Below are 13,456 nucleotides of genomic sequence, written 5' to 3'. Positions count from 1 at the left end.
TCTTTCAGCAGCTGGCTTAAAAGGTTTCCCCTGCTGCCTCGAGTGGGTAACTCCCATGAGGATCTCTTAATTTTTCATCCTAGTTACTGCAATGTTCATTTCTCTGTTCCTGCTCCACCTATTTTCATTTAGATATTTCTCCAAAGAGCATTTCCTTAGCCTAGTGCTTTGTCCAAGGCACCACTTTCCCTCTATCTTTTCAATACTGCAAACAAAGACACATCCATCTATCATCTTACTCCTTATCAAAAGGGTTGATTCACACTCTGGTGAGCCTTCAATCATACTCTTTTTAATTTTTCAGTAAGATTTCCCAGGTGAGGTTTCATTTTACTGTTAAGTGATTTAATCTACAAAAAGGAGCAATCCCACTCCCCTGTAACTCTCAGGTGCATCATCCTGATTTTTCCCATGCATTTGCTTTATTATTCAATCTGACCTCACAATGAGCCAATTTTAAAAATGCAAACCCTGACAAAAGGGCCATTGTTTTTCTGCTGGTTTAGCTCCCTAAACAGGCTCACTGCACTGGTCAAATGAGCACAGGTGCCAGTGGTAAGCAGGGGGCACAACTTGCATATTTTGGAGACAGGCAGCCATTGGATCAGGTTAGCTGCAATGTTAAGTCTTTCTCTCATGCTCTCCCTTATACTTAGGTAAACATAAAAGGCACAGTACATTCTTTTAACTTGGAACTCTAATCTTCCATTATGAAGATACAAATAATTTATAGCTGATGCACAGGAAATAATTCAACTATCTTACTGTTCATCTCTCTGTATCACCAACCTATAACCCATACTGGAACTGTGAAGTCCTTGGGGGGAAACATTCTTCATGTCTGCTTCTGCAAAGCAGGGCTCAGAGCATCATCTGTACTACTTGATTTTCATTCTGCTCTACTGTTCACCCTAATGTAAAACTGTTAAAATTCTATTGAAAATTTAACTGAAATCCAGTCGATGCAAGTCTTCACTGACAACCTAAGGCACAAAAAAGGCATCAGAGGGAACAAAAAAAAACAAAAACACACACACCAAAAAACCCCCTATATTCTGATTTGTTACTGATTCAAACCCTTAGGCTCTTTTTGACATCTTCTAATTATGTAAAATATAGTCAGTGAAGGTCAAAAAGAAACTGTTGCCCAGACTTCTGATCAAGTCATTTCTAAGAAACTCAAACTTCTGTTTCAAAGCAGTAGGAAGAGTTGATCAACTAAATCTTTAACTATAGCCTACACACTTAGGCTTAATTCCAGGTCAACCAGGTCATTAAGTCAATGACTTAAATTCCAGGTCAACCCACTTCTGCAAATCAGGCCTACTGACAGAATGGGCAGGGTGAGAAGAAACATCCACATGATTATTTGGTACAAGTCATATAACAAAGATTTAGTGACAGGTGAATCAAAACTGAAAATGGTACCAAGAATATTACACAGTAAGTCTCTCCAGAGATCTGTTTCTCATGGAGAACCCTGTGACCTTTCAGGATAGTTTCGTTGGGAGACTTCCTTGAACCAAGTAAATACATACAAGAATTTGCCAAGAGTTTATTAAAACAGCTTTATGTAACTGCAACTAAATTTATGAGTGATACCCTAAAAGCAGGACACAAAGGTATGATAACCAGAGTTATCTCTCAAGCGGGAGATCAATGAGACATGAGTCACACTGGATAAAGTAAACATTAACCAGCAGGTCTTTACCTCCACATCCTTGCAAAAGATTCTCTAAGTATAGAATTTCAACAGGAGAAAAAATAAAAACCAACCTTCATGCAATATAGGAAGGTGCAATAAAAACAATTCTGAGCTGTAATTAAGTAGGGGTATTTTCAGATCATTAGCGATGTAACTGAAATTCACAAAGACTAGCAAGAAATTAACTACTTATATAGTTGGTGTACCGTTGGGTTTTTTTGAGGGGTAGTCAAAGCAACAGCAAAAAATCCTGTTTAATCTTAACATCAAGAAATGTGTTCCTCTACACTTACACACTTGGGTAACTTGAAATGTCCTAACAGCAAACTGTACTCCATAAAGTAATCCATTTATGAGAATAAAATATAGAGGATTCTTGAGGATTTTCGAAATTCTCTTTAGTTCAGCAGCAACAAGACCTTCAAACTACATGTCAAGAACCACATTGAGATAACACTTATAATCTAAGAAGTCTTGAACTGTAGGGAAAGAATACAAATCTAAAAAAGACAGACCACTAGGGGGGTGGGTATGTGAAGAGGGAGAAGCTTTATTTGCACTAGGACATCATACAAAGAGTACATGTTTCCCATTGCCCTCTGCAGCACTGGCTGTGAGATGGCAGCTATGTGAAGAACCTTTTCCATCTGAAGTATCTTAGGAATCCTCTTAACAAAGGATCAGTGGATTCCCAATTATATGACCCACAGAAATTCTCAGCTGACCTCACTGAATAGAAATAACTACACTTCATTCTGTTAGAAATCCCTTCCTTACAGACAGATTTAAAACTACACAAGCACACATGAAAAGTAATTGCATTACTGCAGCCTCCACAATGATATTGTGAATAATGATTTTTTCCAGCCTTTCTGCATTTTTTTCAATCCACTGGATTACAGCAGAATTTCCAGAAAATTCACGCAACACCACGATTCTGATAAAAATAGGACAGTAGTTTAAAAAAAGCAAAACCATAAGCTGTAGTGGATTTCTATTTTACCTGTTTCCCCAGCGCAAAATAAATTTTACAATTAAAAAAAAAATACAGAAAAGTTGCAGGTTGAGGACTGAAAAGAACTGAGAGTTTCCGGTTAGCTTCTTTCCTGAAGCCTAGCTTTTGAGAGAATATCCAAAGAAAGAGCTGGCAGCACAGGAACATTGTCAGATCTTTTCAAGTGACAATTTAGACAGAGCAGTTACTAAATAAAGCACTATAATCATGTATACACAGCCAGTAAAACTCAGTGCTAGTTAGAATATAACTTTAAGCAGAATAAAAAGAAGATAGTGAAAGAGAAAGCATGTACCCATATAGCCTGACTTTATATTGATTTACAAATATTTTTAAGATGCCAAAGAAATTTTATAAACTTAGAAAAAAAGAACAAAAAAAAAACAAACAAAAGAAAATCAAACAAGCAAACAACAAAAAAAAAACAAACAGGCAAATAAACATCTGTTGTAATGTTAATAGGTTCCCAGTCGTTTACTCAGTCAGTGTCTATATACTTTCCCAATCCACTGGAAGAAATACTCCAGGGTAAGAATTTTTTTCAGATAGTTCTACTTGACAATTTCTTCTCAGTTACAGCTCTTCAGGTGGAGCTTAGGGAATAGGTGCATCTGTCTCTGCCTAAGACTTAAGCCTTTGTGCCCTTACTGCATGAGATACTGTGACCCCTTTATAATACCCTACAAAAACGCCTCTGTACTGCAGTGCCAAAGATAATGAAAATCCCTGGAATACTTAAAGTATTTGAGGAAACCAACAAATTCCTTTTCTGACATCATTCATATGTAGTGACATGTTTGCTTTCTTCCTTTATTGATTTCTAGTAATAGGATTCTCATTAGCAGCTTTGAAATCACATTTATTTAACAAAAATAAACTGTAAGAAGCCTTTAGGACTAACTTGCACCGTGCCCTGCTGCAACTGCCACTGTATGTAAGCAAACATTGCATCAGGATCTAAAGCCAATCCCACTCTGAGTTACCAAAACAACGTTTCTCAAATGTTTATAGTGACCAACTTCCCATCGATTAGAACAGAGTCATGATAGACTGTGAAGTTAAACTGCAGTTAAAGTTTAATCCATAACATTAGGATTTTAAGACTTTTGTTTTCATCTCACCAATTACAATTAGGCAGTAAAAGACTGAAAGCACTATTTTATCTATATTCTCTACAGTATTTTCCAACATCAAGAACATGATAGAGTTTGTTTCACTTTAACCCTTTTCCTAATTATAGAGCACATATATACAGGACACTGAGTCTATCCTCCCTTCATTAGTAAGTCCTAGGCAGCTTTATCAAATTTCAGAAGTCAGAAAAGCTTGAACAAAGTCACATGTAATGCAAGCAGTTGACTTTTAATAGAAAAAAATTAACAAAAATTCATTTAACTCAATTCGGTTCAAATAACAGTTTCAGCAAATTGTCCAGTCCTTCTAATCCTAAAAAGCTTTAACAGCTTGTGTGATGGTTAGTTCATCCAACTTAATAAAAATTTTTAAATCACCTCAGAAAAATCTCAAAGGAAAAATTTTGTTTAAAAATAGTATCTATAGTAGAAAGCATACACTTCTATTCAGGTTTTTCCATACTGTGACTATCATAGAGCAAGGGGCACAAAAGACTGAAATATTTTTCTAACTAATGGAACACAAACTGATTTTAAATAACATAATATCTACATAAAAAAACTCTTTGGGAGCCTGAAGATACCTTGGAAGTGATAATTATCCCTCAAAGTAAATCTCTCAGATAAAAGCTAATACCTCTATTTTACAGAAAGAAGGCGAATTGCATTATTTGCTCTGTTTCAGAGCCTAGGATGCACCTGATTCAATCCCTAGTTAATCTTTTGAACTCTGCTTCTCTTCCATAAAGTCTTCTGAAAGATTTCAACTCTTAGGTTTATTTCTGCTGGATCACGAAAAAATGCATGAGGTCAAAGACATCAAATCTCCAAGGAAGACTATTAAAGTTGTTTTCAATATTACGTAATAGAATTAGATTTCATTTAATAAATGAAATACAGAAAAACCTTTAACAAATATATTTTTTTAAAAACCCAAGCCTTGTAGACAGTTACATCTCTATTTTTTTTACTCCATTGTGAAGTTCTGTCTTGCTTTCATGGCCAGGAAAATTACAAAGATCATAAAAATGTGGAGAAAGCTAACACTGACAAGTCCTCCCACCCCCTGTGTCAAGAATACATCAACTATACCTAAATCCTCTCTGAAAGGACGTCATTTAACCTTTTCTAGATCACTTTCAGCAACAGATATCCCATTACCTCCCCCAGATATCTAACCCTGTGATTATTTATCTATAGAGCTGAGAAGCTTTTCCTAACACTGAAATCTCTTTTTTGTGCTGTTTAGGACCCTAATTTTTTATCCTACCTAGACAGGACAGTTTATTACATTCTTCTCTATAGCAATTTTTATTCTATTTGAAGCCTATTATATCTCCCCATATCTGCTGTAGAATAAACAAGTGCAATTCTTTCAGTCCTTCCTCAAAGGTCATTACTGCAACTACCCACTACTCTTCAGTTATTCCAAATCTGTCTGAAGTTACAAAAAATTGAAACAGTATATTATCTGAAGTCTCGGGCTGAGTGCAGCAGCAGAATTCCATCTTGCATGCCACAACAATCCTGCTCACGTATCCCAGTATGACTCTTTTTTATAGAACTGTCATGACTCCTTTGTGTTCACTTTGTGATACAGCTGCTTATTTGCAGAACTGTTGCCCAGCCAGCTGTTGCTTGTATTTAAATTTATTGTTGCTACCCAAACATACTATTTTGTGTTTCTCTTTGCTGCACTGCATCCCATATAGTTCAGACCATTCGTCGAATTTGTCAAGACCATTTCACACTCTAATGTTTGTATTCCCTCCCAGGCTTGTACTGTCCAGGCTTGTATTGTCCAGGCACTTAGAAAATCTGCTTTGTTCTATCATCCAGGTCACAAATTGAAAGAGTAAACAGGATTAAATCCAGAAAATACACCTGCACAATTGCACGCCTTAAATCTGAAATGTCCTTAGAGCGCTTAATAAAAAAGTAACCAACTAGCATGGCAAATCTAGTCTGACAGTATCTATTTTGGGTGTTTCTAGATTCTTTAGCTGGGGAGGCAGAATTCCTAACTTCAACACTATCGTACAGGCAGAGTATCTCCCTCCACAAATGTACATGGGAGGCTCTACCACTCTCCTCCCCCTTTAATATATTTGTAAGTAGCACAGTAACTCAGGTGCATAGCTCCTCCAGTTCTGAATCTGGGGTACATCCCTGTTTTTCTTTCCTATACTAGAGATACTACAGAGACACTTCAATTCACACAATAAAATCCCTACCTCTGAAACTGAGATCTTCTGTATTTAGATATATATACATATTTATATGCATCGACAAAACAAATAAAACAACAAAAAGCAGGATGTTACCATTTATGTATCCGTGGGCAAACTCTCAAGAACATTAATTTCTTTTTTATCTTTTAAATTTTCTACACTAAAATAAGTATCAAATCACTAAATTTTAAGGACACAGATCAGGTATTTCCCATGGCAAAGTCATAAGGCTGACAAAATCCCTCTGCTCTACTACTGATGTATTTTCTAAAAGGTAAGCTTTTACCCTTCTTACCACTAGATTGTCTGGCACACACCCACTAATCAAAACAGGTATTCGTGTTTAAATAATGTATTTAAATCTGAAATGGCAAAAACATCTTTAAAATGTTGGACAATTGAATTGTGTATCTTGCAAAAAATTCTTATTCCTGTGTCTTATGAAGTTCAGTAGAGTAGAAAGTATGGGAGCAGCTAATGGCAATATAACAGATAAAATGTCACTACAAGGAGAATCAACTATTTTCTGAAGCACACAAAGCGATCAGGTTAATGCAATGCAAAAATTTTTAAATGAGTATCAGGTAAAGCTTTAAACATGAGGTGATGAGCTGCTGAAACAAGCAACACAAAAGGAATTCATCAGAGGGAATGATCTCAGTACATGCTGAAGATTGGACCAGCTGATCTTTCTGCATATTTACTTTAAACTGAATTTATTATAATCATCAAAACATTACTACAAGCTAAGCTGCTAAGCTTTTCATCTGAAGATAAATAATCTGCCATACTAGGGCTTTTTACAAGTTTCTTACAAGGGAAAGTAGTTAAGTGCAAACTTGTAACTAGTACACAAATTTTGAACACAAATCACAGGAATTATCAACTTATTATGCTACTAAACTAAATCTAAGTAGTTTGAGTATAAAGCTGCACCTAATCACAGAATCTCTTTTAAAGTATTTTTGTTTGGAAAAGTGCCCAGTAAGAGAGAGAACACACTATTTACTGTTCAGCTTTGCATTTCTTAAGTGTTTTACAAGTAGGTCTTCACAAAACTAAAATAAACTCTCAAAACAGTTCTTCTACATGCAAGGCAGTTTGAAGCAGAAACCATATTTACAACAAGAGCAATATATCCTTAAGTATTAAAGTGCAAAGTTTACCAGAAGCAAGTTCTTACAACCAGCAGCTTGATTGCTAGAAAAGAGCAAATTTGGAAACTAAAAAAAAGTAACTTCCTCACTACAGAGGTGAGAAAGTTTCTAGCTTTCAGCAACTTCACTCCCGCCTACAAAGGTGGCAGAATTTTTCTTTTTCAAGGTTTCTAAGGACAAGTGCTACAAATATCTGTCTGAAATAAGCTAAGTACTTCAAAGCAGCCCTAAAGAGAGAGAACAAGTCTTAAAGTACTGCACTCCTGGAACTGTAAGTACTATGTAAATCTATGAATATAAGCAAGTGCTGAATACCCGAAAAACGTTATCTCTTGCAAATCTGGTCCTTTACAACCAGAGAGACCTGTATCATAAGTTCCCACACAATGCAAAGACTTCGATTTTTGGGAAAACCAAAACAAAAGCAAGCCCCAACAGCTTAGCCCTGGAGACTTTAAAGAGAGCTTTTTAAATGTGAAATTTAAAAACAACAAACAAAAATCCCCTACAATTTTAAGGAGGACAGACTGCAAAGACTTCTGTTACAACTTCCTGAGTACTTTTAGAAACATTAAGTAAACATTTCTTATTTCCCTTATTCAACAACGTGGTAAAAGAGCAGAGAGAAAGTCTTTCCACCTTCTATTAACCAGACAGCTCTGACTGACCAGAAATCAGGCTACACAAAAGTACCTAGACTGATCTGGAAGCAACAGAAACAAACAAAAAAATAATTCCAAAGTCTCTTGGAAATGCTGGGAGCAAAGCCTTCACTACACAAGTGAATTAGAAATTCTGATAACTATCAGAGCACAGTCATGTGTTCAGCTGTACAACAGAAGCCCATACTAGGTAGGAAACACAAATTTTGTAAAATAGAGTTGTTTTTACACATTAAATGTGTAACAACACTGAGCTCAAAAATCCTATTTGCTACTGCTTTCTTTCCAGAAATGTTAAAATATTACTGAACTTCATGACTTACTGACCACACTATTTAAGGCAGCCTCTCTTTTAGTAATTATATATTTGGAGTGCAAAGGAAAAAAAATCACTTCAGTTAACAGTGGTAGAACTGAGAACTGCAACAACTACCTATGTTGGTCTAAATAACTACACACATAAATTATGAACTGTATTTCAATTTAAGGTCATAACTGCTGCTCCTTACTGACACACAGAGCTACACTGTGTAAGAGTCATTCCTAATAAGTCTTACTGTAAATTCAAAATATAAAATGCTTTTATGAAATAAGCATGATGGTGCTGAGGAAAACCTGAAAAATTGCTCAGATTCTGAAAGACTTGCTAGAAGTCTCATGTTGAAGTAAATTACTAACTGTTAACCCCTCCTGAAGTGGGTGATTTCACCTGCTACCTATTTTTTAAACATGTTAGCACATACTCCTCACTTTAAAAGGGCAGCATTTTTCTCTCCTACTGTTTTTCTTAAACATCTTTTTTCACTTCAGATTGAGCCAATTGTTAATTTAAGATTAGTATAAGATTAAAAAATACCTGAAAACAAACTGCAACAGTAACTTGCCAATTTAATTTTCTAAAAAAAAAATATACTTATGAAAATAATAAAATTTTGCTGTTTCCCAATCTACTGATTCCTATTTGACCACCAGTCCTTGTAGCAGTTAGGAGACAGGGGAGTGTAATACCTAACCATAAGTTATAAATCCACCCAAAAAGCATTCTCAGAAGGTTGCACAAGTTAGCATTTAATACAAAATGCACAATACACTTAAGAGTTGCACCTTAAAAGCCTCAGTACATTATCACCATGATGTTAGTACATTAATAATGACAATATTAATGCAAAACATGCAAATATCTGTACAATCACTGAAGAGCCACTACAGTAACTGCAAGCGTATTTCCAAAACAAAGCTTGGAACTTCAAAGCCTCTGGAACACATTCTTTTGCAAAAATTTATTATCACTTATGTGGCAGCCTAAAACTAAATTAGCAACATGAAGAATTGTACTCCAAGACTACAAAAACTGTCAGTGTTCCTGGATAATCAGAGATGGAACAAGACACCATAAGGAAGTAGCAGAACCATATGCTCTCCCTGAAGAAATATCAGGACTAAGAGACAAAGGGGATATTGCTGAGCTGGGATTCTTGGATACTACTGGAACAATTAAAAAATAAATAAAATATATTTTACACAACTAGGATATAATGGAACATATATCACAGCATCAAGAGAGACCAGATCTGCGATGTTAAATAGTTCTCTTTTTGGACCCTTGCATACTTAAACATCAGTGTTCCTACAGGACACGAGCAGTCTGACTTCAACAGCAGAAACCTGAACGACTACAGAAGCAACAGCAAGGGACAGGTGTGAAAAACACGCGGAGAGCCATAACATCAGTAAGAGTTTGTGGGGTGGAAGGGCATGTTGGGCTGCACCTTGCTCGAGGAAGGGCCAGAGGCCCTCTGAATGCCAACAGAGCCTGCAACAATCAAACAGAGCCGAACAATCACAGGCAGCCGAGTTGGCGCCCTTAAGTTGGGCGCCCGATCCAGCAGGTGATGTGGCAGGGCAGCGGGGGGCAAAACACAGGGGGATAACCCAGGGGCTCGGCGGGACACGCCGCCCACCCGAGACAGCTCCAGCAGCACTGCCCACAAGCCCGGGACTCCAGGCTGCAGGGCCTCGGAGGCGAGGGCAGAGGCGGTGCGGCTGCTACGGAGGAGAAAGCGCTGAGCAAACAACGGGCCTCAGAGAGCCGGAGGCGATGGGGGCTCTGCCGCGGCGCGGCCCGGGCGCTGCCAGGGGCAGGCGTGAGGTGAGCTGAGGTGAGGCGGGGCAGGGCCGGGGCAGGGCCGGGGCGGGGGGGGAGAGGGGGAGCGAAGCGGAGCCAGTCACGCTTCCCCGGGGCGCCCAACCCCGCCCCGCCCCGCTCCCCGTGTGGCCCGGGGCACGATAGCGGGGAGGAGGCTGGTCGCAGGGTCCCCGCCCCCCGGGCCCCCGTTACCATTACCCAGCACGCCCAGCGCTGCGCCGCCATCCCGCAGCCGGCCCGCTCCCGCAGGGAAACCGCGACCTCGCGAGATTTCGTGGCCCCTCCGCATCGCTCCTCCTCCCCCTCCCCCTCCCTCCTCCCCCCTCCCCCTCCCCCCCTTCGCCTCCCCGCCCGGCCCCGCGCGCGCACCGTCCGCACTCAGCTCAGAACCAACATGGCGGCCGCGGCGTCGCGCACGTGCTCCCGGCCCCGCCGCCTCCGGCGGGCGCGCGCACGGACACACACGCGCACGCGCGCACACGTAACGCTCGCGGGGGCGGAAGGAGGTGGAGCTGCCGCGCACGCGCGCGAGGCGCCGCTGCGGTGCAGCTGATTCGAACGGGGCGCGCGAGCCGCCACCTCCTCCCCGCACGCGCTGGTCACGTGGGGGCTTCCCCCCTCTCATTCCCTCCTCCTCCTCCTCCTCCTTCTTCCTCCTTCCCCCTCCCCTCGCGGGTTCCGAACTCGGCACCATCCGGGTCCCCCTTCCCCCGGGGCCGGGCCCGCGCCCGAGCCCTCACCTGGCGCCCGCTCCTCGGCACGGCGGGCGCTGCCGGCCCGCGCAGCCCCGTGCTCGGCTCGTTCCCTCCCGTGCTGCCCGCACCAGGCGGCGGCGGCGACGGCGGCGGCGGCGGCGGCGGCTCCGCACAGCGCCTGCTCCCCTCAGCGCGGCGTCGGCTCCTTCCGCTTCCTTCCCCTCCCCCTCCAGCCGCTGCGGCGGGGACCCGCTCCCTGCAGCTCCGCCTGCTGGCAGAGGGCGGAGGCGGCCGGCCCGGCCTGCCCGCGGCCAACAGCCGGGGGGGTGGCGGGAGACTGCTGCCCGGGGGCGGGGGTGAAGGCCGAGCGGCGCCGCGCTCCGTCCTGCCCCGCGGGGTGGGCCGTCCCCGGGAGGTGGCGGGGGGACGGGACCGGCCCCGTGGGCTGGGGCAGGTGTCTGGCTGGGTGCCCTGAGGGACGGGGCGGGCGGCTGGGAGGGGGTGGGGGGGAGGCAGAGGCCGAAGCGGAGCCCGGCGGCTCTGGGGGCTCCCGCTACACCGGGCAGCGCCGCGGGCGCCGCGCTTGCCGTCCCCCCTGCCGACCGGAGCCTGGTGACTTGCAGGTTTGCGGCAGTCTGGAAGGGGAACGGGGAGCAGGGCTCAGGCGCGGCGTTCTGCTGGCTGGAAGCGTCGCTTCCCGAGGTCGCTCCTGGCTCTGGTGGTCCCTGCGTAGGGCAGGTTTGTGCCCCCATAGCCGGGGCTGTTCTGTTGTAGGGTCCTGAACGATCCCGGTGCTCTCTCCTGACTTTCTCACTTAAGGCAATGCCTCAGGAACACGCACTGTGGAATACTTCAGCCTTCTAGATTATCACTAAAACTTAACCAGTTGTGCTTTCAAATTTTATATTTTTAGTCCCTACCTGGTTCTCTGCTGGCGTGTATGTGATCACCAGGAGTTACTATTTAACGCACGCAGTCTGCTCCAAGAAAATTGTTTACCTCTGTACTCCTACAGAGGGAGATGAACTATTCAGTGTCTCTATCTCTGTGACAACTCATTCTTTTTTTCCTTATATAACTGTTAAAATGCGTCTGGAAGAGCTTCATGTAGCCAAGAAACGCAGAAGACTGTTTTCTGTTAACTGCTTAGGAAATTCAAGAACTTTTCCATTAAAAACAATTAACAAATTTCCAGATGGCTAGAAAATCCTAAGTTAAACCAGCTTTCTGTTAACAGAAGATTAAGCACTGAAGAGTTTTCAATTGCTTTTAAAATTAGTAACTGTATGGTAATTCAACTGATTGATACTCTTGTAAAGAATCCTATTTAATAAAATACTAATTGCTCAAATTGCAAGGCTAGTCACACACATATTCTGCAATGCCAGAGTCTACAGAAAAACCTCAGTAGCTATTTTGCTTTCCCAAGCAGTTCTCAGTTTTCCCTGCATCTTGCTGACTTAGAACTCTTCTCCTGTGATCAGATTCAAAACAACTGAAATCCCATAAGAGGGAAGGAAATTTTTTTTCTTGAATCTCTGCCACTGCTCTCAAGCAGTCTTCTATCTGCATGCCCAAATCTGAAGGAGGAATGGAGCTTTTTGTGTTACTGCAAGAGCACCTGTAAGCACTAAAAGGCTGAATTGCAATTCATTTAGAAACGTGTTCACTTAGCTGAACAGCTGCAGTGGCTGGAGATACTGCTGCATTTCAGAAAAGTGTCACTGCTTTCACAGTAACTGAGTGTTCTCAGCTGCTTCAGTGCAAAATCAATTGTTCTTTTTGGGGTGGTTGGGTTTTTTTGGGTGTTCCTTCAAACTCCCAGAGCCCTTTAAGGGTGCACTTGAGCAAGGGACCTAACGCAGTGGCCTGCTGACACAGGAGGCAGCACTCTTCCCCCTCAACACCCCATTTTCCCTGCCTCACGCTCTCCTACTGCCTGCTCTGGTGCTCATCTACACACAGAGTAAACCAGTCAGACTTCCTAAACCACAAAAAAACTGTTCCTGTTTCTGGTGTGTTAGTTTTCAGCTCAAAAATAATCTGCATTGGCTCACTGTGGAGGCCAGCATGGGAGATGGAAGACTCTTGCCAGTAGAGGAGAGGAACAAGACAATCCTTTTTTGGCAGCAATAACCTTTTGGCAGCAGGATTAAACCAGTCAAACTATATTGTTTAACCACACCCTACAACAGAATTTGCCTTGAATTCACTGAAGAGGACTTTAATATTAATGTTCTGCCATCCTGCCTAAGAAGGAATAATGTCTGGTGATGGGATGATAACAAAGAGCAACTGTGGTTAATAGTGTGATGTTCAGGTAATGGTTCCTGTAATTAAAGGGATACTCCTGAGGCTCCTGCCCACCTCTACATGCCCCCTGCTTCTCTTTGGATTCAATCCAGCCATTGTATATCTACAGGGTATTTTGGCTCAGCTATCCTAGATGAAAATTAACTATATGCTAAGAGGAAAAAAGCAGCCCATGCGTAGTAAGGACTCAGATCAACCAGGTTTACTGAGACCTACACCCAACAGAATTTACATTGAAACCTGGAGAAACCTGCTTTGTTTGAAGCTCGCAGGCTGGGGCTTTACCTCCACTCTCTTGTCCCCACAGTTCAAAGTCTCTTTTTCATCCACTCATACTATCCTGTACCAGCTTTTAAATAGTTCCTAAGCATGATGTTGCTTTTACCAATACATTTTCAC

The 13,456-nt window shown here is 42.1% G+C and overlaps 1 protein-coding gene across 1 annotated transcript in view; it reads right to left on the bottom strand.

The window, feature by feature from the left end:
• ZZZ3 (zinc finger ZZ-type containing 3) overlaps positions 1 to 10,351 on the bottom strand; it is a 52,972-nt gene extending 42,621 nt beyond the window's left edge. Inside the window, exon 1 of the mRNA XM_030455253.1 lies at positions 10,248 to 10,351. The gene's annotated coding sequence lies outside the window, so the exon portion shown is untranslated. The remainder of the gene's footprint in view (positions 1 to 10,247) is intronic.
• Positions 10,352 to 13,456: the final 3,105 nt, after the last annotated feature.

The sequence above is a fragment of the Calypte anna genome, chromosome 8 (assembly GCF_003957555.1).
Source record: "Calypte anna isolate BGI_N300 chromosome 8, bCalAnn1_v1.p, whole genome shotgun sequence".
NCBI classification, from domain to species: domain Eukaryota; kingdom Metazoa; phylum Chordata; class Aves; order Apodiformes; family Trochilidae; genus Calypte; species Calypte anna.
This window is presented reverse-complemented; position numbering and strand designations above follow the sequence as displayed.